This window comes from Myotis daubentonii, chromosome 2 (assembly GCF_963259705.1).
Source record: "Myotis daubentonii chromosome 2, mMyoDau2.1, whole genome shotgun sequence".
NCBI classification, from domain to species: Eukaryota; Metazoa; Chordata; class Mammalia; order Chiroptera; family Vespertilionidae; genus Myotis; species Myotis daubentonii.
In genome coordinates this window covers 135,626,600-135,652,533 of record NC_081841.1, presented here as the reverse complement: position 1 = coordinate 135,652,533, position 25,934 = coordinate 135,626,600, and positions in this window count along the sequence as shown.

The following is a 25,934-nucleotide window of genomic DNA, read 5'->3' as shown; positions in this document are numbered from 1 at the left end:
CGACCGACACCCCCCACTTCTTCTAACGCCACTTCTTCAAAATAGACTCGCCCAGGCCAAAAACCGACTTCTGCACATGGGCCACGAAGTTTCAATCGCACTGTACGTACACGCCCGTACATGGTATTTTGTGGAAGAGCCACACTCAAGGGGCCAAAGAGCTGCATGTGGCTCGAGAGCCCTGGTTTGCCGACCACTGCCCTAAACCCTTAATCCAGTTCGCCTTTAAATGGGGACTATGTCAGGGACAGTGGCATGCCCTAAAGATCCCTCTGGACACCAAAATGCACAAGTCAGCACTCTTGGGATGTATCCTTTCAACAGGTAGGTAGCCCCTGCTGGGATGAAACTTAAGCCGTCAGAAGTTCCGGCCTCATTGGAGCATTTGAGGGCTCCTTAGCAAGCTCCTTAATCATCCTCAGCTCTGGTTCTCTCTCAGCACTGTTGTTTCTACTTCTTCTAACAAATAAGTGAAATCTGGAAAGTTCTGCAGGCCCAGCTGAATCCAATTCCTACACCATGGGCAGGCATAGGGCCAGGGCCCTTTGCCCAAATTTCACTGCAAATCCATGAAGGACAGTTTCAAAAGCAGTGTCCTAATGCACTCTACATCAGAGCCAAGGTAAACAGCCTGAGACTCGGTTGTCAGTCTAACTGGGGGCAGGCAGACAGAGAGCCAGTGGAAGAGGCCAATTGAGGTGAAGACTGGGGAAGCCAGAGAGGGGACAGCAAAAGAGATGGTTAAGAGGGAGACTGGCAGTTCTAGATTTCTACAGTCACTGTGGCAGCTTCTGCTTGGAATTTTTGAAAGGGAGTGTGAGGGATGTTCTATGATACGGATGAGCACTGAGGAGGCACCCCTGGGGATGAATTTCACTTACAATAGGTAAAAGAGCATTCATCTTTACTTCAAAGCCACCTTATCACACAGTGTGAGTGCTCTGCATAAAGCTAGAGGGCATGGGCCTTAGCACATATCACAGGGTCCCTAGTGGTGGACAGACACCTCCTGGACACCCTGAGGCCTGGCCAGGCTCTGGGCGTCCACTGTCAGCTCCCCAGCCCACCTCCTTTTAGGAATGACAAACAGTCCTTCCATGGCCAGAAAGCCACTGGATCCCCCTCCACCCCCACTTAATAGAAAAGCCATTCCCCTGTTGACATTCCTTAGCTTTTGTGTTGGGTAATCCATAAGCAGGCTAATTTACTGTGAAGTGAAGACGAACAGAAGTGCTGGTCATCTCTGAAGGATCTTGGGAGCAGATCAGGTCCTTCCCAGAAGAGAGCAAAGCCAGGCCGAAGAGACTGCGGTGCAGTAAGCAATGTGGTCAGTGGTTCAGACCCGGACCCGAGCTGAGAGGCAGGGGAACATTTGAAGTCAGTGTGCAAAGCCCTGGGCAGGTCTGAGAACGGCCACTGCCTGGCCTGGCCTATTGTTATGCACAGTCCACGGAGTCCTTCAGATCAGTGGTCCGGCTCAGTCGAGGAACAGCTCATGCTGTCCCCTCACAGCCCGCTGTCTAGGTTTACTCATCCAGTTTTACCTCAAAGAAAAGTATTGATTTAACAGAGATCAAACCGCAGGCCACTGAGAGATTTAAGCAATCTGGTTCTGAGGCCTTATGCTGTTCTAAGTTCCCAAGTGGACCTAAATGCTGAGTTTTAGTAAAAAGCCTTTTTTTTGGTCAATTACCTAGAGCACGCCAGGTGCTGGCACTTAAACTGTTTCACTTAATCCCGTCTCCACAATCTCCCTCCCTCCTCTCTCATCATCACAGGCAACTGCTCTCATTCAGGAAATCTCAGGATTTCTGGCTTTAACTTCTACCAATAATTCTCCAATCTGATTTCCCTGCCTTATCCACACAAAAGCCTGAACTTGAAAATGTATAAAAATAATCAACTCATTGCCCTTCTTAATGACTTTTTGTGTCCTCAACGTCCTTAGGTAAGGTCTGCTCTCAGGCTCGGCATTCATCATTGGCCCTGCTGCCCCTTGGCCTCCCCACCCACACCCACTGGAGTGGGCACACCGCCTCACATCCCCTGTGCCTTGCCATGGGAACTCCCCTTCCCTGTGGCTGCCAGGCAGTCCTGACTTGTCCTTTGTGATCACCGGCATCTCCCTTTTCTCCCTGAAATCGCCCCAGGCATCACCCATCATAGTTGGTCTCCCACCCATGGGCCATGAAGTGACTCAGCAGCTTGTACCTCCATCTCTATTGCATTCACCGCACTCTCCTATAATTTTTGTTTCCTTCAGTGGTGGGAACAGCTCCCCTGAGGGGCAAAAAGAGGTTCTGGGGAGAGAGGGGTGGCGGGTTGAAAAAATCTTACTCTTTTTATTATAAAGCATAGATATGCATAAATTCATAAATTACAGTATATCTGTGGTATTAAAATGTCATGGAGGGAGGAAGAAAAATTAGAAAAAAATGTTGAAGAAAGTTTCTTAAAGGCCAGTCATGAAAACTAGATTGAGAAATACTGAATATTTTTTTCACAAGTAGACTGTGAGCTTTTTGAGTCCCCAGAGCCAACAGAGTGGCTGACACATGGAGTGTTTTGAATAAATGTTAAATGTTGAAAGCTGAATGTACGTGTGCATGAATGAATCCTCCTAATAATCTTGTGGGGTGGCAGTACAGTGGGGGAAGACAAGGAAACAGGTGTTAAGTGCCTCTCCCACACCCTCACCACTGGCCTTCCAGAGCTGGTAAGTGCTAAACCAGAAACATTTTCAATTGAGGACTTCTAGATCCCAAATGCAATGTTGTCTTACCTCACTTCAGTATAATTGACAGAATGTATACAACAGTGGGAATGGTGATCTTCTACCCCACTTACCATGAGGACCATCCAAGGCATGCCCAAGTGCAGACAAAACGATCCACTTAGTTTATAATTCTGAGCTTTGCAGATAATCTAATTAAATTAAATATTTTTTAAAATCCTGCCCTGAGCTTTTCACATGTACCGAAGTGAGCAGCACGAGGCTTCTTTGACCTCACGAAGTGGGAGTGGAATAAGAAAAGAATACACACAATTAAGATGCAAGATTCAACAAGTCATGAGAGAGATTTAGGAAATTCTAAGCCAGAAGATGAACAACAATGGGAAGGTTACTAGGATGGGAGGGTTATTAATAAAGATGATTTTCTCCTTGAAAGCAAAGCAAAGCATCATCTCTGAAATGGTTTTATGAGTAAATTTGTTGAAGCAGGGGGAGCTGAGTAGCTCAAACCCATGTATAATCCTTTCCAAGGTCAAGTTGAAGTTTGAAATTGGATTTATAGGTCTGTTTGCTTAATCAAACTTTCCTCGTTTTTCACTCCTGAGCCTATGAGCAGAAGTGAAGCAGTTAGTAAAAATCTCTGATGAGTGACAGTGCATCCTCCTAGGATGTATGTAATCTTTTATTTTTAAACATAAATACTTATACACACAGAAAAATGCACCAATCATAAGTTTACAGATCGGTGAGTTTGCACAAAAAGGACACACTCTTGTTACTAACTCCCAGATGAAGAAACTGAACTATTGCATCCTGCAGAGCCCTCCTGGCTACCACAGATTAGTTTTGCCTCTTTCTGAACTTTAAAGAAATGGAATTATACAATATATACTCTTTGTGTCTGACTTCTGTTGCTCAATAGTATGTCTGTGAAATTCATCCAGATGTTACATATAGCAATAATTTGCTCATTCTCTTTGTTGAAAGGATTTCATTGCATGGACATACCACAATTATTCGTCCTGTTGGTGAACACTTGAGTTGTTTCCACTTTTGGTCTTTATGCACAGTGCTGCTATGAATATTCTTCCTACATGCCTTTTGATGGGCATATGTACTCAAATATACCCAGGAATAAAAGTACTAGCTCACTAGTACACCAATGTTCAGATTTAGTAGATCCTGCTAAATAGGTTTGAAAAGTGGTTGTACCAACTGTCTACTAACACTGTAAAATAGCACTCTTCAAGTATTCCAAACATTCCAGCTCCTCGCCAACACTGGGTGCTGAATGTCGTTTTTGTTTTAGCCATTCTGGTGGCTGTGTTTGTGAAGCTTGTGATTTTAATGTGTATTTTCCTGATGCTAATGAAGTTAGGCATCTCTTCATATGTTCATTGGCCATTCAAATTTCCTCTTTTGTAAACCACCACTTTAAGTCTTTTGCACATTTTTTCTGTTGAGATGCTTATCTTTTTATAGTTTGTAGGATATCTTTACATGGTTTGAAGTATAAGTCCTTGGTCAGATATATAACTTGATCATATTTTCTACTAATTCATGGCCTTATTTGTCGCTCTTTTAATGGTGTCTTTGATAAATAGGATTTCTCATTTTAAGTGTCATCTAACATCAATTTTATGTTTAGTACATCATAAAATTCATAAATGATATTTATGAAATCTTTGCTTTTCCTATGCTCATGAAAATATTCTTTTGTATTATAATATTGAGCCTAATAATCCATGAATATAATCTATACTTTTATTTATTTAGGTCTTCTTTAATTTATCTCAGTAATGTTCTGTAGTTTTTAGTGTAAAAATTTTGCTCATCTTTTTTTGGATAACATTCCACTTTGAGCAAATTCCAAGTACCTATCTTTCACGTAGCAAGATATGTAAAAAAAAAGAAAGTCTGAAATATGTGCGCTGAATTCAAAAATCATTGGTACAATTGTGGGACACAATTGCAGAAAAATAAAAGACTGAATACTAATAAAGTATAATTGTGTGACATATGCTATGAGAAAAGAGAGAGGCAAGCAATCAGAGTGGGGTGAAGTTGTTGGCAGAGATGCCTCACACGGGGTGGAAGATGTGAGATGGGACTGAGGGATGAATGGCATTTGTAGAGTGGAATGGAAGGAAGCATTCTAAGAGGAAAACTGGAATGTGCCAAAGTCCTGAGGTAAGAACGAACAAAGCATGTGAAGAGGCAAAGAAGACGCTGGTAGATGAAAGTATTTACACTCTGATTTATGAGTAGTAGGAGATAAGATGAAGTTCTGAGCTGAGAGGCCCCATGAGCAAAAGAAGGTAGATCTTCAAGTCCATCCTGATGATAAAGTTTGACATCCTGGCTCCCGGAAGATAACTCAGCAAGTATTTTCCCTTGCCTGACACTAATCGGCAACCATGTGGATGTCTTTAATTAAAAACTTCCTGATAAGAAGATCCACATTCTCACACTTAAACTGACTACCTATCCAAGAAAGCTTCTAATCTAGAAATAAACCATCTCTTATAGAATGTATAACCCACAGAGACTTTCATAATAACCCAGAGTTCACTGCCCAGCCAAAAGGCTTAGATTCAACATCTACCACAAAGTACTCTGAGAGGGGTATAGCTGTGTAATAAATAGTGAAAAATACTCAGTGCACAAATCTAGCAGCAACAGCTGGACTTCCTAGAAGAAATGAGGCTTGAAGTGGGTATTCAAGTCTTAGATCACTGGTTGGGTGATCTAACTGAGGCAAAGTTAAAACCAGCAGGCCTAGTGCAGCTCCAGGACACATAGAGTCGGTCTTCAGGCCTCCTGGGAGCTACTGAAATGAGTAAGGCGTGGAGTAGCCAGTACTGAACTGAAATGATAAGATTTCTAATGGGACATGAGTATGCATTTTGCCAAGATTTATTCTAATTTTGGAGCTCAATTGGAAACTTCTGAACATCATGTTCCATTTCACCCTGGAAAAACACAGCTCTACATTGCTTTGTGTTTATTTTATCCTTAAGATCAGAGCATAATTTATTTGTAGCTAGATTTTTGTGTTTAGTACAAACCTCAATTTAGATAGAAAAACAATCTCACACATTTTTTTCTTATATGTCCCTAGGGGACAAAGATGTACACAATAGAAAGATTCCACTAGAAAAACACGCATACCCAATACAGAAAATTTACGCAAACAGAAGCACCCAGAGGAGAAATATTTTATAAAGCCTCAAGTATGATAAGTCCTCAAACTTGGCACAGAAAAGTAGGTATTAGATTCAAAAAATTCTCAGGACTTTCCAACATTTAGGCAGGATAACATCTTCTCTAGCACCTCCCTCTAGTAAATGTCTTACCATATTTAAACAAATATTTGGAAGAAGAATTATAACTTCCTGTGGAACTATGTTCTCCAACACTCCAAAACTATGTCCTCAAATAGGGGTACATTTCCCTATCTGTATCCATTCTCCATCTTTCTCTCATTTCTCATTTTCTCTTACATGAACATTTTGGTGTTTATTAAAACAAAACCAAATTCTCCTATAGCTAAAGTATACTGGGACCTACAATAACACAAAAATTGAGAAGAGTTGGCAATAAGATTATATTAATTAGGGCTCTTTCAGAAACTCAACATGAAATAAGATGACTTATTGACTCGTGTGACTAAAGAGTCTTCTTACTGCCCTCAGTTGAAAAGATCTCAGAGAAGAACTCTGATTGGTCCAGCTGAAACACATACCCAAGTCTGGACCAATCACTGTGACTGGACCTGGATTACATGTCCAAATGGCATGTACTCAGAGAAAGTGGGTTTATTTCCAAAAGAAAAGAGGATTATATATGGTCACTTAAAGAATAGTATAAAGTGGCAAATTTAAAAGAAGCAAATTGAAATGTTTTCACATAGTACATTAGAATTTTGGAGAAAGCCTTATTTCTTAAGAAAGACAAAATGATTTAACAAATGGATGCCATTACCACTAGTGGTGCCTTAGTACCAATTACCCATGAGATCTATTCTAGGAAGCATAGCAACTGTCACTGTGGACATCATACAGGCATCAAGAAGGAAGTATAACACAATGCTAAAGAGTAAGAACTTTGGCCCTAGCCGGTTTTGCTCAGTGGATAGAGCATCAACCTACAAACTAAAGGGTTCCAGGTTCGATTCCAGTCAAGGGCAGATGCCTGGGTTGCGTGCTCGATCCCCAGTGGGGAGCGTGCAGGAGGCAGTCAATCAGTGATTCCCTCTCATCATTGATGTTTCTATCTCTCTCTCCCTCTTCCTTCCTCTCTGAAATTAATAAAAATATTTTTAAAAAGAGTATGAACTTTGGATTTCATTGACTCAAATTCAAATCTTCACAGTGACAATTGTTAGCTTTAGTATTAGAGCAAGTCCTCTTTAAGCAAAATTGGTATAATAATAAAAATTTCCTCGGGTTATGTTGAGGACTTAATGAAACAATACTATACTAAATGCTTGACACCATGTCCAGCACTTAGTTAGAGATAAATAAATGTTTACTCCAGCTATTATTATTTTCATTATGAGTCTCATAAATATTATTATTTAAAAAAGCACCCAGGAATTTCAAGGCTAGAGAGTTCTCAGATGAGTGATCATGATGATGTTTTACTCTCTAATCTTTCTGGAATAAAAAACATCTTAGTGTATACATCCTCTCTATTGATTTCTAATCATATTTTTGGTCTTAGATCTGTTTAAAATCTTTTTCTTTTACCTTCCATAATTTCTCTTCATATCGACTAACACATAAAATATTAACATACCTGGGTAGAAAAAGCAAGACAATGGTGCCCTTGATACTAGTTTTAACCTTTCCAAGAGAGACTTCACAGGTAATTGAAGTTCAAGAAATTGCAGCCTTAGGAAGTGTCCGTGCTGTGAGCAATAAAAGATAACTCCTCAGAGAGATATCAAAACAGTTGACCAACTTCTGGAACCAATTGGCAAAGTAATGTATAACCCCAATGGACTATGTTGCAAAGGAAGAAACTGTGAGGTCCTCTAGGCAAAATTGGAGTCTTTAAATGCACTTGTACATTCTCATTAGCTTCATTATACCTTGCTTTTCATAAAATTTTCCATTCAAGGCCTAAGGAAGAGGGATAACTCAGCAGAGACTGGTTCCTTCACGTCCACTGCAGCCTGTAGATTTAGGGCTTAGGACTTTTTAATCAAGGAAAAGAGTTTGAGACAAGAAAATAGGCTACTATTTGAGTTTGACTTCCATGCTCTATTGAATGTCTATGGTAGCAATTACCCAGGATTCATAGTCTTATATTTTTTTAAGAAAATGTCTCATAACATTTTTTCTTTCTAATTATGAAAGGCAGATAGAATAACACCTTATATTTATATAGAACTGGCCTTTGGAAAGTGCTACAAATAATGTCATTTTCTCTCTCACCAGAATTCCTGGTGGAAGCAACATATTTTCCTCACACCACTTTTATAGATTATATAGTCTGTCAGAAGCAATGTGGAGGCCAGAACCTGGGTTTTCTTTGGATTTGAAATGGAGTATTAGGTTTCCTTTCTATTAGAAAAACAAAATTCTACACAAAAATGGGCTTTTATGAGTAGTGCTCAAGGTGATTGCTATGGGAAAGAATTCAGTTAAAACTTCTTACTTTTTGACACAATAAAATCATTATTTTTTTATTTTCTTACAAAGTTTTTGTAGCCATAACTCTAACAATGATGTAGTATCCTATTTATATCAACGTTATTTGCTCATAGTAATAATAAGTATTTTTCTGTGAAATTCTTATGTGTCCTGGGTCACAATGTATTTCTTTCTGTGAGTTTCAGCTGTATGTTAATTAAGATATAATTGACATTTACTATTATATTACTTTTAAGTGTACAACATAGTGATGTGAATTTGTATACCTTCCAAAATGACCACCACATTAAGTCTAATTAAATCCATCACCTTACATAGTTACAAAAATTTTGATGAGAACTTTTCAAAAAATATATATGTTTTTATTGATTTTGGAGAGAGGAAGGGAGATGGAGAGAGAGAAACATCAATGTGAGCTGTCCCCTGTACACCCCTTACTGGGGATTGAGTCCACCACGTGGACATGTACCCTGACTGAGAATCAAACCAGTGACCTTTCAGTGCATGGACTGATGCTCAACAAACTAAGCCACACTGGCCAGAGCTGATGAGAACTTTTAAGATCTACTCTTCTAGCAACTTTCAAATATGCAATAGAGTGTCATTAACTATAGGCACCATGATGTACATTACATCTCCATGACTTCTATATGAATAATAGACAAATATGTAAATTGACCATCCCTCCATGATGCCCACAGCCAATCAGGAGTGAGTATGCAAATTAGCCCGACAAAGATGGCGGGCCTATGAACAGTGAGCACGCGCACAGGTGCCAAGCAGCCAAGGGTGGGGCAGGACACCCGTTGCTTCTCCATGGAGATGCAGTGAGTATTCCCACCCCCCAGCTGCTCCAGGCCTATGTGTGCAGGAGCCGAGTGGCTGGGGGGGCAGGGTTGGATGTGGTGGGCGTCCCCGGAGCCCTGGCTGCTCCGAGCCTATGGCCAGTACACGCCTGTGCCAGTACTGAGTGGCCAGGGTCCAAGGATGCCACTGGAGTGTCAGGTCCTGTCAGCCTGGCCTGGGGGCAGCTGAAGTTCCCAGAACCAAGAGAGCAGGGAGCACCAGGAATTCTGAGAATCATAGTTCTGGTGGCAGCCCCTGGACTGGAAGTGGAAGCGCAGAGCATGGGGAGCACCAGGAATGCTGGGAATCATAGTCCTGGTAGTAGCCACGTTGTGCGATCTCCTAGACACTGGAGCAAAGTGAGCCTGGAGCAAGTTACAGTTGCTGGTGGGGGATGGAGGGAAAGCAAAGGTGAGAGATATAAGTAAAGTCAGAGGGTCGAGAAAAAATTAAAAGGAAGATATCCTGCAACTTCAAGGAAATCTTCACCAATGGAGCAAAGAAAAAAAAAGACCTCTATTATTCTGTGAGCACCAAACCAAACTGGGTTGGGGTCTCAGACAATTCGCTCATATGATTGCAAAGACAGCCAGAAACTCCCGGATTGGAGAGGGTTCTCATGAGGACTCCCAGATTGAAGAGGGTGCAGGTGGGGATGAGAGACCCACCCCCCATGCACAAATTTCATGCACCCTAGTATTTATTTTATAACTGGAGGTTTATACTTTTGACCCCATTCGCCCATTTCTTTCAACCCTTACTCCCTGACTCTGGCAACCACATCTGTTATCAGTACCTGTGAGCTTGGTGTTTGGTTTTGGTTCGGTTTGGTTTTAGATTCCACATATAAGTGAGATCATCAGTATTTGTCTTTCTCTGACTTATTTTATTTAGCATAAAGCCCTCAAAATCTATCTATGTTGTTTCAAATGGCAAGATTTCATTCTTTTTTATGGCTGAAATATATATATAACATTTTATATATATTACACTAGAGGCCCAGTGCATAAAATTCTTACACTGGGGGGTGGGGGGGGCGGGTCCCTCAGCCCAGGCTGCACTCTCTCCAATCTGGGACCCCTTGGGGGATGTCCAACTGTTGGTTTAGGCCCAATCCCTAGAGGGAAACTGGCAGTCAGAATCCCTCTCACAATCTGGGACTGCTGGCTCCCAACCACTCATCTGTTTGCCTACCTTATTGCCCCTAACTGCTTCTGCCTGCTAGCCTGATCACCCCCTAACTACTCCCCTGCCAGCCTGATCAATGTCTAATTGCCTTCCCCTGCCAGCCTGGTCACCCCCAACTGCCCTCCCCTGTAGGCCTGGTCTCCCCCAACTGCCCTCTCCTGCCTGCCATCTTGTGGTGGCCATCTTGTGACCACATGGGGGTGGCCATCTGTGCAAGTGAGGGCCAATTTGCATATTACCTCTTTATTATAAAGGATTTTTATATATTACATTTTATTCATCCATTTATCCATTTATAGACACTTACATTGTTTCCATATCTTAGCCATTGTAAATCATGCTGCAATAAACATGGGGGTGCATATATCTTTTCAAGTTATTATTTTCATTTCCTTTGGGTAAATGGTAGTTCTATTTTTAATTTTTTTTGAACCCTCTATACTTTTTTCCATAATAGCTACACTAATTACATTGTTACTAACAAGGCTTCCCTTTTTTCCACATCCTTGTCAACACCTGTTATTTCTTGTCTTTTGATAATAGCCATTTACAGGTGTGAAGTGATAGCTCATTGTGGTTTTTATTTGCATTTCTTTGATGATTAGTGGTGTTGCACACCTTTTCACGTACCTGTTAGTCTTCTGTATGTCTTCTTAAAAAAAAGTCTGTTTAGCCGAAACCGGTTTGGCTCAGTGGATAGAGCGTCGGCTTGCGGACTGAAAGGTCCCGGGTTCGATTCCGGTCAAGGGCATGTACCTGGGTTGTGGGCACATCCCCAGTAGGAGATGTGCAGGAGGCAGCTGATCGATGTCTCTCTCATCGATGTTTCTAGCTCTCTATCTCTCTCCCTTCCTCTCTGTAAAAAATCAATAAAATATATTTTTAAAAAAAAAAGTCTGTTTAAATCTGCTTTTCATTTTTTATTAAAATTGTTTTTTTGTTACTGAGTTGTATGGGTTCTTTGTATATTTTGGATAATAGCCCCTTAACAAATATATGTTTTGCAATTATTTTCTCCCATTCAGTGGATTGTCTTTTCATTTTGTTGATGGTTCCATTCACAGTGCAGAAGTTCTCTAATTTTGTTGATTTTTGCTTTTGTTGATTTTGTTTTTAGTGTCACATGAAAATATTATCACCAAGACCTATGTCAAAGAGCTTATAACCTATGTTTTCTTCTAGGAGTTTTATGGTTTCAGGTTTTATATTCAAGTCTTTAATCCATTTGGAGTTAATTTTTGTGTATGGTGTAAGATAGTGGTCCAGTTTCATTCTTTTGCATGTGTTTGTCCAGTTTTCCCAATGCCATTTATTGAAGAGCCTATACTTTTTCCATTGTATATTCTTAACTCTATTGTCATAAATTAATTGACTATATGTACATGGGTTTATTTCTTGGCTCTCTATTCTGCTCCACTGATCAATGCTTCTGTTTTTATGACAATACCATACTGTTTTGATTTCTATAGTTTCATAATATTGTTTGAAATCAGAGAGCATGATGTCTTCAGCTTAGTTTTTCTTTTTCAAGATTTTTTTGGCTATTCAGGATCATTTGTAGTTCCATATAAATTTTAGGATTGTTTGTTCTACATAAAGAATACTATTCAACTTTTGATAGGGATTACATTGAATCTGTAGATTGCTTTGGGTAGTATGGACATTTTAAGAATGTTAATTTTTCCCATCCATGAGCATGAACTATATTTTTATTTAATTGTGCCTTCTTCAGTTCCTTTCATTAATGCCTTGTAGGGTTTTTTATTTGTTTTGTGTTTCATAAGTTTTTTAAAAATATGTTTTTATTGATATCAGAGAGAAAGGGAGAGGGAGAGAGAAAAACATCAATGGTGAGAGAAAAATGTTAGTCAGCTGCCTCCTGCATGCCTCACATTGGGGGTCAAACTCACAACTCCCTGACCAGGAATTGAACCATGATCTTTTTAAACTGTAAAGGTTATGTCTGTGCACGTGATGCCAGCTCACTCTCTTGGGTACTTGAAGCATGCCCCAGCAAAGACCCCTTCCACCACTCTCACAATTTCCTGAACCTGCTACTGGCACTGGTGGTCTTTATATTCACCATGATCACCTTTTAGGTGTGTAGGATAGCATTGTAAAATGGAGAGTTAATTTGTCTAAATGGGGAAGCTCATTTGTCTAAATCCACGATTCTTGTCATAGTCTGCAAAGCCCATCACCATATGGTTAGTGTTCATCTAATCTCACTGCCTGCCTTTCTCTACTGCTTCACTCCTTTGCAGACACGCTGATGTGCTCTCTGTTCCTATAAGGTGCCAGCTCCTCTTGGTCTGAGGCCTTGGTATTGGCATTCCCTTTCTCTTTGGGTTACTCTTGCCCAGATGCTTGCTCACCCGCCTCCCTCTCACCATTCCAGTCCCAGGTATCTCCTCAATAGAGAGCACACTCCTGAAATTGCTGTTACCGCAACACATATACACCACTCGGATCTGTGTCACACCCCCCGTTTTATTTTCTTCGGTGCATTTATCACAGTCTAGAGCTGATATACATTATTCATTTGTTTGTACACTATTGTCCTCCTACTAGAATGAAAGCCTCATGAGAGCAAGGGCTTTGCCAGTCTTGTCCACCACTGTGTCCTCAGAATTGAGTACCTGGCATGTCAGAGCTATCAATATAGAGTCAATACACAGTCACCCAATCAATGAGCAAACAGGAGAATATTAAAGCCCTAGAAAACTAGGAAATGGAGAATGCGAGGTCTTACCCCAGCTCTGCAATGGACCTCATTAGATTGACTGATGATTCTCACAGATCACACACCCACTCATAAAACTGTTTCCTATCTAGAAAAAAGAGCTTACCACAGAGGTTTCCTAAAGACACAGGAGAATCTTCAGACTTAGTAAAGGATTCCCTCCAGGGCCAACAGATCGCTGTCATTGATGGGTGAGTAACCTTGGAAAACTTTATGTAGCTACTCACAAGTGACTTCTGACATGCTCTCCTTCCAGGCTACACACAGAGTTGCCATTGCTGGGGGAAGAATTGGAGAACTACTGAGGAAAATTATTTCTTTTAGTCCTTCTATCTCCACTCTCTACCTAACCCCTGTCCTTTTTTCCTCTGGCATATGCAGGCTGTCCTCCTACCTTCACTAAGGGACAAGATGACCCTGTGCTTTTGAAAAATGTCATGGTCCAAAATCCAGATCTCCAGCCTAAAGCATCCATGGCGTTTTCCCATGGCAGCCACCTGCCTGCGTTTGGGCCTGCATCAGGCGGAGGCACTGCTTGGCACATGCATGGCTGGCAGCAGCTTCAACTTTGGTGTCCTCTTTCATTACTCTTCATTGTCTTTTATAGATTAATTTCTCCATTTCTTCAATTAACAACCATGTATTGAGCACTGCACTTAGCTTTAAAATGGATTTTAAAAAGTGAAGTGGATACGAGCAGAGGCAAAATTACTGTAATGTTACTGAAGCTTCATCTATAGGGCCATGCTCATGAGTTTTGTAAAATTTGCAAAAGTAAATGATTTTAACTGAAATCAGTTAGGACCATCACTTCTGCTCTGACTTCCCCTCGCGACACTCAACTTGTGCAGAGTTGCTGTAGAGCAGCCACAGCACATTTGGGATTCTGCTGAGGCAAAGGTAAGTTGGAATATATTTGGTTTGGGTCTATTTTTAAATGGTTCATAGTCACCTCTATATATATAGTTAAATTATTGCTATTCATTGTGGTTGTAGGATTTGCTTCTAGAAATACTCCTAGAACCCCATTATGCCAACTCATCCAGCATTGTGATATGAAGGCACACAGCCAGATGTCATACCATGATATAAATGTGCAATGCAGAATCTGAGAAATGGAGGCTTTCCCAGGTTTGGGACTGTGGAGGCAAAAACTAATCAGTGGGAATTCCTCCAATCATCACACATGTAAAATTGTAAACAGAGATTTCAAAACTCTCATTGATATCTATCTAGTTAAAAAGGAAGGCCTCTCCGTGTCTGAAGGGCATAAACTGATACTAGTACTATAAATCACAGCTATGCTCCCACGTGAGTCACATGTTTGTGCATCCCAACTATTTAATCTAAAACAACAACAACAAATTTGATTGACCATGCTAGAGGAAAAACTGCATTATCCTTCTATTATTTTTCTATAAAATTATTGTCACATGAAGAGGTGATCAAAGAGTATGTAGCCAAAAATGTGTGAAGAAAGCAGTATTGTAGAAATATGCCAGGTGGTTAGTTAATAAAGACAGTATGTTATTTTCCCTGGGTTTTTGTGATTTTTGTGTTGTTTGTCAGCATTGAAAATTGTTAAATTTATGTTGATTTCTTTCCTTATTCTGAATAAATATTTAACTTTCTTACATGAGGTCCCACAGTTGTCAAGCTTCAGACCTTAGGAAATCGGATTGGCTGTGGATACAGGTACAAATGATGTGCTTCTGTTAATAAGGAGCTGATAATAGACATTAAATTAGTACCATGTAGGGAAAAGGATAGATAAATAAGGTGAAGAAATGATCAGAACACATTTAACAATTCCTCCTCCCACCAATCCCCCATTCCCCTCATCTCTCCTAGAAATAATCTCCAACAAATTAGACTCTTGACCATTTTTGCTCTTGAAGGAATGAAGGGGCTACATTGTGATGATGAATTATAGATCAGACTTGGCAACTCTCCTCTTTCCCCATTGTCATCATAACAAGGAAAGCCAGCAAGCATGACGGGGCTAGGCATTATTCTTGACTAAGATGTCTTCTAGAAAGGAGAGCTGACAGGTCATAAGAGAGGACCCCTAATCTTCCTGGGTTATTCATTTTGAGGGCTGAGGACAGCAAGTTGGGAGCTAGTGGGAACCTGAGTACAGTCATAGTATGGCATGAATGAATGTTCCCCCTAGAAGCCCCCATCCTTCTGTTGCCCGTGGAAATCTGATTCGACCATGGGATTGTGAGGAAAGCATTCCAAGGACACACACAGAGTCTGCTGTGGCAAGATTTATTAGGGAAGGCTGCCCCTGGGTTTCCAGTGTCCCATCTCCCTCCATCCCACCATGGAAAAAGTCCAGCTTTGTCCTCATCAAGGCCAAAACAAAGGCCAGTGTCCAGAGTTTCTGCTTCATATGAAAACTGAGTCCTTTGGTGCCCACTCAATCCACTGAGAGCCCTGGTTGGCTGTTAGACCTGCCTGGATTCATGGTCCCAGATGAGAGAGAGGGAGAGAGAGAGAGGGAGAGGGAGAGAGAGAGAGAGAGAGAGAGAGAGAGAGAGAGAGAGAGAGAGAGATTGAGAGAGAGAGTTTGAGAGAGATTCTTCTGTGTTCCCCTGGGGTTATGACCAGGAGCTTTTATTTTTATTATTATCATTATTATTATTATTATTTTATTGATTTCAGAGAGGAAGGGAGAGGGAGAGAGAGAGAAACATCAATGATGAGAGAGAATCATTGATTGGCTGCCTCCTGCACGCCCCCTACTGGGGATCAAGCCGGCAACCCAGGCATGTGCCCTTGACCGGAATTGAACCTGGGACCCTTCAGTCCGCAGTCTGAGACTCTATCACTGAGCCAAACTAGCTAGGGCATGACCAGGAGCTTTTTTTTAAAAAAAAAAAAAATCACCTTCACAAGCTTTTGACCAACAATCCCTTTCCCTGGTTGGTCTGAAGGGCCTCTGTTGTCAAGCACCTCCCCCTGCACCATTTTGACTTCTATTGCACATGTGCTTTCCTCCTCCTGCTCCCCCCACAGTTCTGTACCTGGAACCTGGCAGTGCTCCTGGGAGATTTTCTGTCGCCCCCAGGGATTAAGTCTCCTTGGCAGCAGTCCCCTGGAGTGTGTGTGAAGCTGTACCTTCCTGGTGAAGCAAAGAGGCTGTGTCCAATTCACCTCCCCAGCCCCTTAGGCTCAACAATGTCTGATTTCTTTTGCTTCCTTCCTTTAATATCTAGCTACCTAAGGTAACACTTTCATCTTTCCCTGCTCAGACCACAGTGGTTATTCAACTGGCTTCCAATCCTTCAGTGATTGGATGAGAGAACTTACACCAGAATTTGACCTACAAATTGAGTTCGATCCTACACAGCTGTTTACAAAGGCTCCATCAAATGGAGCCAGCTCACCAAATGACCATCGACTGTGGTTACCATCCCCTAAGACAAGACAAACCACATCATGGTTTTCCTACAAAAATTAACCAGAAATGTAAAGGAATTAGAACCAGAACATGTGAGGCCGCCAGCAATTAATTATTTACGGTAGAGTGGGTGACCTTCTCATTGGAGGTAACAGGTATAATTAAACAGCCTCTTGCAGAGTGGGTGTTGAAACTCAAATTCTCTAGGCCTGACTCATGGCTTTTCCACCTGGTTCCTGGCTCCTCCTGTCCTGCGGGGCAGAACAGGTTGCCTCTCATAACAAACTCTGGGAAATCCCCGCCTCAAGCCTGCCTTGGAACATGCCACCAGTGTGTTCCTTTGTCATTTAAAGTTTGTTTGTGTGCTGGGCCAGGGGAAGCCTGCAAGCAGGTACTTGAACTGCGTGTAAGAAAAGCCTTAGGAATCAGGTAGCACCCTAGACCCATTGTCAGGGCCAAGGGGAGGGACAGAGGCCTAATCACAGAAAGTGGCTGCAGCTGCACTCCAAAGCTGTCATTATTGTCTTGCTGTAGCCCCTGGAATCTTGTTATTTCCTGTTTCCAACCTCTGGAGGTGTACCACCCAGGACAATTATCAAGGGCAATGAAGTCACAGTGAGGTGGGCTGACCTTTTGTCTAGTGTTTCATTTGGGCTGAACCACCCATTATAAAGTCCATAGCAAGTTTGGCTTTGCAAATGCCCTTTTATCTGTGGACAGCTTCTGATCCCGCCTCTCCCCACTTCTGAGAGTCCCCACTCCTGTGAAATGAGAGACTTAAAGATGATCAAGTTAATGATGCATCTTAATTCAGACACAGTGTTTCTCTTAAGTCTCCAATCCTTTGAATTTGATGGGAGAGAAGAAGAAAGTAAAACTGGATAGTCTAAATAATTTGTAGTTAAAGCCAAGATTTATGAGGGGAATTCTGCACAGGGCTTGGTTTCGAGTATCTTTGGTCTCCCAGAGCCAAATTCTCCCCTTGACTGCATGCATGGGTCGCTTTGCTCTGTGAGCACCAGGCTTGTGACCAGTCTCCACCCTGCCAGGGTACAGGAAAGTGTATGAGGGTCCCATGAGAGGGGTGTGGGGGCGTGACTTGGCTCTGAGAGCCAGGGGAGGACAGAGGTGCTGGTGTACATGATAATTAGCATGTGGCTCTTTGTGGTGGCAGGGGAGGAAGCCAAAGAAGAGGAAGGAGGGATGAAACCAGAGATTCTGGGAAACACTCCCAGGGAGATCAAGCCTGGGGAAACCCAGGGAGGGCCTCCGACCCTGGCTTTCTTGTCTGGCCCCTCCCTTTGCCAGAGAGGCAGGCTTTAGACTGGGACCGTTTTTTAGAACCACATATAGGAATGAGATTCTACTAAGATCAGATCCTACAAAACTTCATTCTGAGAAATTTACAGACTGCAACAGGAGGAAACTGAAACTCTACCATTCTTTGCCACACACACACACACACACACACACACACACACACACACAAACTGTTTTATGAAGATATGGGGCCAACTGAATGAATGTAACATGCCTAAAACAGTATCTGACCAATAGCAGATGCTATAGAAGTGCTATTTGATTCTCTGATTTAGCTATGAACAATTATTATTATTGTATCTTGATTTCACTTTGAAAGAGCTTATTTGCACATAAAAAAGTAGGGAATGAAATCACAAGCAATAGTGTTGCTTTTCTCAGTTACCACACGTGAGTAGGCAAAGCAGTGAGCTAAAGGTAACCTGAACCTGCGGTGAGACCTCAGGTGGGCATCGACAAACGGCTCAGGAGGAGGCACGCTGCAGGCAGGAACAAGCCTGGTTGCTATTAGCCTGATTCTCCACCATGAACGCTTTAGGGCAGTGGTTCTCAACCTTGGCTGCACATTAGAATCACCTGGGAATCCTTTTAAAATCCTGATTTCTGGGCCTCATCCTCCGGAAATTCTGTTTCTTTGTTACTAATGTTGTGGCCTCACTCCATAACAAAGAAACAGAATTTCCGGAGGATGAGGCCCAGAAATCAGGATTTTAAAAAGATTACCAGGTGATTCTAATGTGCAGCCAAGGTTGAGAACCACTGCTTTAGGGGAAGGAGCTGGAGAGTTCTGGGACTCACATCTGAACCCCTCACCTGTGAATCACCTACCTGTGAAAATTACTGAGTACCTCTGAGCCACCATTTCCTCTTTTTTTCTTTAATCCTCACCTAAAGAGTAAGAATATTTTTTCCATTGACTTTAGAGAGAGTGGAAGAGAGGAGGGAGGGAAGAGAGAGAAACATCAATGTGAGAGAGACACATCCATTGGTTGCCTCCCACATGGGCCTGGACCGGGGATGGGATGGAACCTGCAACTCAGGTATGTGCCCTTGACTGGGAATGGAACCCGAGACCCCCTGGTTTGAAGGCTGATGCTCTAACTACTGAGCAACACTGGCTACGTTGTCCACCACTTCCTTTTTATAAATGGATGTAATGAAACCACCTCCTAGGAGAGAAGACCTACTGTCCATGTGTTGGTCAGCTGGCTCCTGCTCCTCACAATATTGGAGGGGTTCTATTAACTGGAGTTGTTAATTGAGCAGAAGACATAAGGAAAGAAAGGCAAAATCCACAGCACAGAATGACAGCTAACCAGTCTACTGACAATTAACTTAAGCACAAACACATATAACCAGTTACCATTAATATCCACACCTAACTAGAGAGCAGATGATTCTGGTGCTCTTACTAGTAGATCCCATCTCAGTCAGGGAGCTCAGGACAACTTTATGTAGGTGTGTTTCGCCTAAGGAGCGCCTGTTCTGGTCCATGGAGGTCCCTCTTCCGCCTTCACTGTTTGGCTCTTTGTGGTCTCTGGGCCTTCCTGTGGGCCTCACCAGTGTCCAGCTCCTGCTGGTCGGCTGGACCATCCTTCCCACACAAAACAAGCTTCCAATTTCAGTCAGTTTTTTTTTTATGTTATATCTTTATTTGTCTAAGATGTTTAATGATGTTAATATGTATTGATTGTTTCATAATTACGAAAATAATACATACTTAGAAAATATAGAATCACAATAGAAAAAATTATTGCTTCACTTTTAAGCAACCACTGTAAATTTTGAGCTATGCTTGTCTCTCTTGTTTTGTTAATTTACTGAAGTGTTATTTATTTACTTTCATCAATTTTGTAACTGCTTTATTGGAGTATAGTTTATATATCATATAACTGAACAAGTTCATGATATTTAGTATAGTCACAAAGTCGCGCAACCATCACTACAACCTAAGAATATTTAAGAACATTTTAATCACCAACCAAAAACCCTATACTTTTCTTTATATTTCTTTTAAATATTATTTTTCAATTACAGTTTGCATTCAATATTATTTTGTATAAGTTTCAGGTGTATAGCATAACGGTTAGACAATCATATACTTTACAAAACAAATCAGAAAAAGAATTCTCTGTTGATGCAAGTCCTTTACGACTACCTCCTCCATCCTACTGAAACCTACCCAGGTGCAGTTTCGTTAATTATTTAATTCCATTCCACGCAGGTGGAGCTCCAGAGAGTTAATTTACTCCAAAGGGCCAGCCTGGCATCTTTATCCTAAGTTCGCAACAGAACCAGCATAATTCCCTTTAACACTTTAACATTCTACTCTCTACAACTACTTAAATGCTAAATTTAGGCAGCACACAATCCAGATTCCATTTGCTCTGGGAAGTAGAAACAGGCAGAAATCACTAGGCGTTCTATGGATTAAGCATTCTTAAAGTTGATTTGAAATCAACTATTGCTGGGTTCATGATGTTTGGGACCAAATCCCAGACCAGAACGCAACCATGTAAAGAAAGGGACAACCCACTCAGTTGTATTGTGACTGGCCTGGCGTGAGGCGGTGGGCGTGGCTACAGGCAAGAGAGAGGCCCAGTGCTCAGCAGACAGGTGTGCTTCCCCGGCAGGAAGCACTGCATAAGCGCCAGGAGGCTGATTTCCCAGATTCTGCCTTAGTCTTGCCATCTCCCATGAGATTGTGCAATTAGTTTTGTTTTGATTCTGTGCTCACTGAGAAACCCTATTCTGACTTCAGTCACCCCAGGCACCTTAATTCCCAGAGGGATGCCCTGAATCTCGGAAATAAATATTTCAGTTACTGGAATGGTAGTGCCTGCCACTGTGTAGGAATACATTTGTTTTGTAGCATATAAATCAATTACCTGTGAGTTTAGCATGATTCAATACCTCCAGGTGCAATAAGTTCCAGGTAGACTTGAAAAAGCTGAGAACCAACCTCTAAATCAATATTTTCTTAAATTCTGATGTGCCTCTGTTTCCTCATCTGTAAAGCAAGGGAAAATAATAGTGCCTGCTTAGTGTGGGTGTTGTGAGGAATTATGATTTAATAGCTGTTTATTTATAAAATGGTTTAACCTACAGAAGTATTGGTGCCTATTATTTATAGTGACCCCACGAGGCACTGCCCGGTTGGAGTACCCTGCTAGAAGCAGCCAGCTGTAATATCTGTGGCATAAACTTTCTTATACGACCAACAAAGAACTTACCTCTTCCAGCCACTCTACTCTGAAAACTAGAGACGTCCCATAAAAGCTACATTCAGGGCAACTCCATGGCGTGCAACCTGTGTATTTGCATAGGGCCTGCACTGAGTTTGAATACTTAGCTGTTGCCATCTTGAAATTCTTGATATTTTTTTTTTAAAAGGGGCCACTTCTATTTTGCACTGGCCCCACAAATTTTGTAGCCAATCCTAGTTCCGTGTGACAAGGACTAGCAAGTAGCCTTCGGTAAGCCACTTCCTTTCCAGGTGGCTCTATGCTAGTTCTCTGGGTGTCACTAGAAATAATGATGAGAGAGGTGGGACTAAGATAGCCGCAGACCCAGCCTTGCCAGTGAGGCAGCTTCTTGATCATGTAGCAGCGTGTCCAGAATATAGGCAGGAAGTTCTCTCTCAGGGCTCCCCGTCGACTCGAGGAAAACTAAAAGGAATTGAATGTGCTTCCCATCCCTACTGCTTCCCAAAAGAACAACTGCACTCGGTAGTTCATAGTGAAATGACTTGCGTTATTCAGAGATACAGAGAAATCCTCCTGGCTTTCTGCCCCCGGAGCAGCTGACCACTGCTGGGGAACCAAGGGCTTGAGGACTTTTCGAAAATTATCGCAGAGCAGGGGGAATGAATGCTTGGGACAAGCAGCCGATCCCAGGTAGCCTCACAGGTGACATCTGTCAACCACAGGAGCAACAGCCCTGACCCCAGGGTCACCCCCAGTGACCGGGGAGCCTGTCCTATCTGTCTGACTGTCCCTACAAGAAACCCCCAGGGACTGACTACTTGGGGTGAGGGTGGAGGGGGGGATCCTACTAAATTTGTAATGGGAGTTAGAGGCAGGGTGTTTTGAGGCTGTTATTGCAAATTGTTCTTTTCTTGAGAGGGAGTGGACCAAGGAAAAATGGGTTCTAAAGATACTCAGTCCCTTTGTTCTCGTAGCTATATCCTGTGCTCATACAGTGCATTTGACATTGACACTGGAAGACAGGACTTGGCAGCCATGAAATCACTTCTCCACCCCAGGTCAGTTGCTATCATCTTCTGGGTCCCACATCTGTGGCACTGAAGTGACGATGTGGTTTACCACGGTCGCCAGCAGCACAGATGTGTGGACAAGCTTTTGAAATGCTGCCTCAAATTCCCGTGGGGAGAAATCCATCTAAATGTTCCCATTCTCAGTAATTCCATTTCTTTGAACACTTTGGTCCACTTTGTTCTGATTTTAGAATCTAGAAATGCAATGCAAGACATTTCTAAGCTGGGAATGTGCCATCCTGTCGGAGGAGCACAGCAGCAAGCCCAGAGGGAAAATGTTCAAGGCTGCAGAGAAAACAAGGGCTAAAAAAAAAAATGTTTGTTTACTGCCAGCTCTCCCCACAGCCACTTACATAAAAGTTTGTGCTGAGACAGGCTGTCCTGCCCAGACTCAGGATCAAGAGTGACGCTCCTTGGGATGATGACAGAAACAATGTGGGAACCACGGGGCTGTGGCCTGTGACGCAGTCCAGGAAGTAAGACCAAGTGGCCTGGAGCGATTAGTGCTTTCACAATGGTGTGATGGTTTCCTGGGGTGTTTTTTAGCTTGCGGGTGGTGGCACAGTCCGCAGGAGGGGAAAGGCTCTGTGAGCAAGATAGGGCTAAAGAATAGCTCCTCGTTTTCCCATTTTGAAGATAAAACAATGCCTACGCAGCATGTGAGCTGAGGAGCAGTCAAAAGTTCAGCCGTCTTCTGACCTTTCGGATCCCTCCTGACTTTCTAAAGCTACATAAACACCATATCCAAATCTGGAAGCACTTACAAAGTTTGGACAAAGTTGTATACATTTCATTCAACTGTTTACTGAAAAAAAGAAAAAATATATATCAAGCCTTTTCTTCACAAAACAAACGTGAAAAACTAACTCCTCCAGGAAAAATAACAAAAAGCAAAGTCTTAGACAGACTATGTTTAAGAGTCCAGCGGGGTGATGTGTCGTCCCCTGCGGTGTTACTGAAAAGCAGATGTGCAGGCAGAGATGCAGACGTGTAATCAAGCTTGTGAAGCAGCCATGAGGCAGCCTCAGCCATCCTCCACGGCCTCCCTCTGAAGGAGACGTCACAGCCTCTTTGTGTGGACTGCCCCGGGCTTTAAATGACTATCATAAAAACATTTCCATATGTTTTAACTTCTAGTTTGAACATGTGTTCATTTCATCCTTGTTCCTTCCTCAATAGCTGTCATGAGTAATTGTCCACTTACTTTGCTGCTCACCATTTATACCTGGGTGTGCGTTTTTTCTTACACCAGACACACCTAACTCTTAGCATCTGTCGTCACCAATAAGGCTTCTGCTTGTTGCTTTGAAATGACAAGCTGAAACTAGCACAGTCTCACACAGGGGAGATATTCAATAGGCATTTTGTTGGCGGGGTCATGCCTCTCACTTTATTTCTCCTACTACTTTTCTCGCTTCCCAACTCTCCTTCTCTTTTTCTTTCTTCCTCTTTGTATACCAGAATATTGAGTTTCCCAGTGAATTTACTGCGTGCTCTCCAAACTTCTGTGTTTTTACCAAAAGTGGCACCATGACCACACAATAGAAGAACATTCACTTTGGGACCCTAACGTTGGCCTAAGTCTGTGAGCTTGTAGCCATGATTTATTTTAACCAGGTTGAGGTCTAAAAGGAGCAAAGGTAGCTGCACCCAGGAATCACTTATAAGTCCCATCTCACAGGACTTCACATGAAGGAACCTTTTATTTCTCATCTGCATGGTTTCCCATTCTTTCTTCTTCCCAATTCTTCCCCAAACCAGATTGGACTCTAAGACTAATACTTTATGATCTTTAGTTCACTTTTTATAGTGTCTAGAAAACGAGAAAATTTTTAAAGGGCCTGAATTATTCAGGATTGATTGTTTACAAAAGGAATAAATACATCTTGCACCAGGTTAACCTTTAAAAAGGATGGTTGGATTGAGGGATACTCTCAGGATATTCTCACTTACTTTACCTTTTAAGCTTGCCTAATGGCATTTTCCCAGATCAGCTCCTCCATGAGGTGGGACATTGCCCTGGCATAGCTCACCTCCTCAGTTTGTGATCTCAGCAGGTAGGAATTTCCTCCCCTTTCCCCGCATGGTTTGGAGGAAAAAACCCCAAAGTATAACGCTGATTGGCCTCTTCACTAAGGCTATGAATGCAAGGTATGTGATTGGCTCTCCTGGGTCATGTGTGCCATAAGGCCAGGGAGACAGAGTCGGTTTTAGCAAAAGAAGTGGGGGTAAAGGTTTGAGGCAGATTAAACAACAGCCACTACAGTATCTGAGGAAAAGAGAGCTCTGTGAAGCCACTGAGTCTTCCTGCATAGCCTCACAGTCTCATAATGAGGACTAAATATTACACAGACTCTCCACATGCAGATATAACAACAGTCATATCCTACCATCCAGGCAGAGAACGATCACCTGATTTTCCTACCAATACTCAGAATTAATTAAAGATGAAATTTGGGATTCACAGGAAATCATAGACTCAGAGAATTGAAGATCTAAGGGAATCTAAATGATTTACAACCTCTGACCCCAACTTCACAAAGAGCAGTAATGAGCTGTCAACTGTCTTGTATAGGGTCTTGCATTAGATGTGAGGCCAGACAAGGAAACTCCTAAGGTTCTTCAGATTCTGAGAAGGCTGAGTCTGTGAAACGCTCCCAACCTCAAATTGGTTGATTCCTTCCTTAAATTGTCTAGGAAATTTTCTCACTCCCCCACTCTTATTAACTGATTTTAATAACCAATAGGCCTACTTCAAGGCAAACACTTAAAGTGGAAAACATTTGGATTTCATCTAGATGTCACATATAAACTCCCTACACTGGCAAATTAAGCTCACAACCTTTAAGCCTAGGCATTCCCAGGCCCTCAGCAGCTACACAAGTCTTTCCTAGGTCCTCATCCTATTTTAACCAACATTTGTGAGTCTCCTTTTCTATAAACTTTAGCTTTTTTGTTTCTTTCCTTTGTATCTTGGCCATATTAACCAGATCACAGCTCAAAAGAGAAGCCTGGGGTTGAAATCGGAGATCTAGAACATATTCAAACTAACTTTCTCTGGTCACAGTGAGTTAGAGAAATCAAGTAAATAAGAGAAAGAATTGGTCTTTGTTCTCATTTTCCTACTCCTTAATGACCCTACCAACGATGTTCAAATCCTAATGCCTAGAACCTGTGAATATATTATGTTGCATGGCAAATAAAACTTACGGTTGCTATTAATCTGACCTTAAGATCAGAAGATTATCCAGGTGAACGCAATGTAACTATAAGTGTCCTTAAAAGAACAGGGAGGCAGAAAAGGAGTGGAATGATGCACTGTGAGAAGGACCCCACACATCATTGCTGGCTTAGGAGATGGAGGAAGGGGCCAGGAGCCAAGAAATGTGGGCAGCTTGTAGAAACTAGAAAGATAAGGAAATAGAGTCTCCTCTGGGGCCTCTATAAAGTAACAAAGTCTTGAAAACACTTGGATTTTAACCCTGTTAGAACCATGTTGGATTTCCAACCTACAGAATTGCAAGATAATAAATTTGTGGTGTCTAAGCCAGTCATTTATGATTATTTGTTACAGCCACAATAGGAAACTAATACATTTCCTATTTCTTGTATGTGTGTCCTGAATTGTCAAGTTCTTTAGGATTCTCATTGTTGAACTACATAGAGACAGGATAGTGGAGAACAGATTTGATACATCTATGACTTCTTCGCCTTGTGGTTTGGGGTAAACCCATTTCTCTGGTCCTCAGTTTCTACATTTG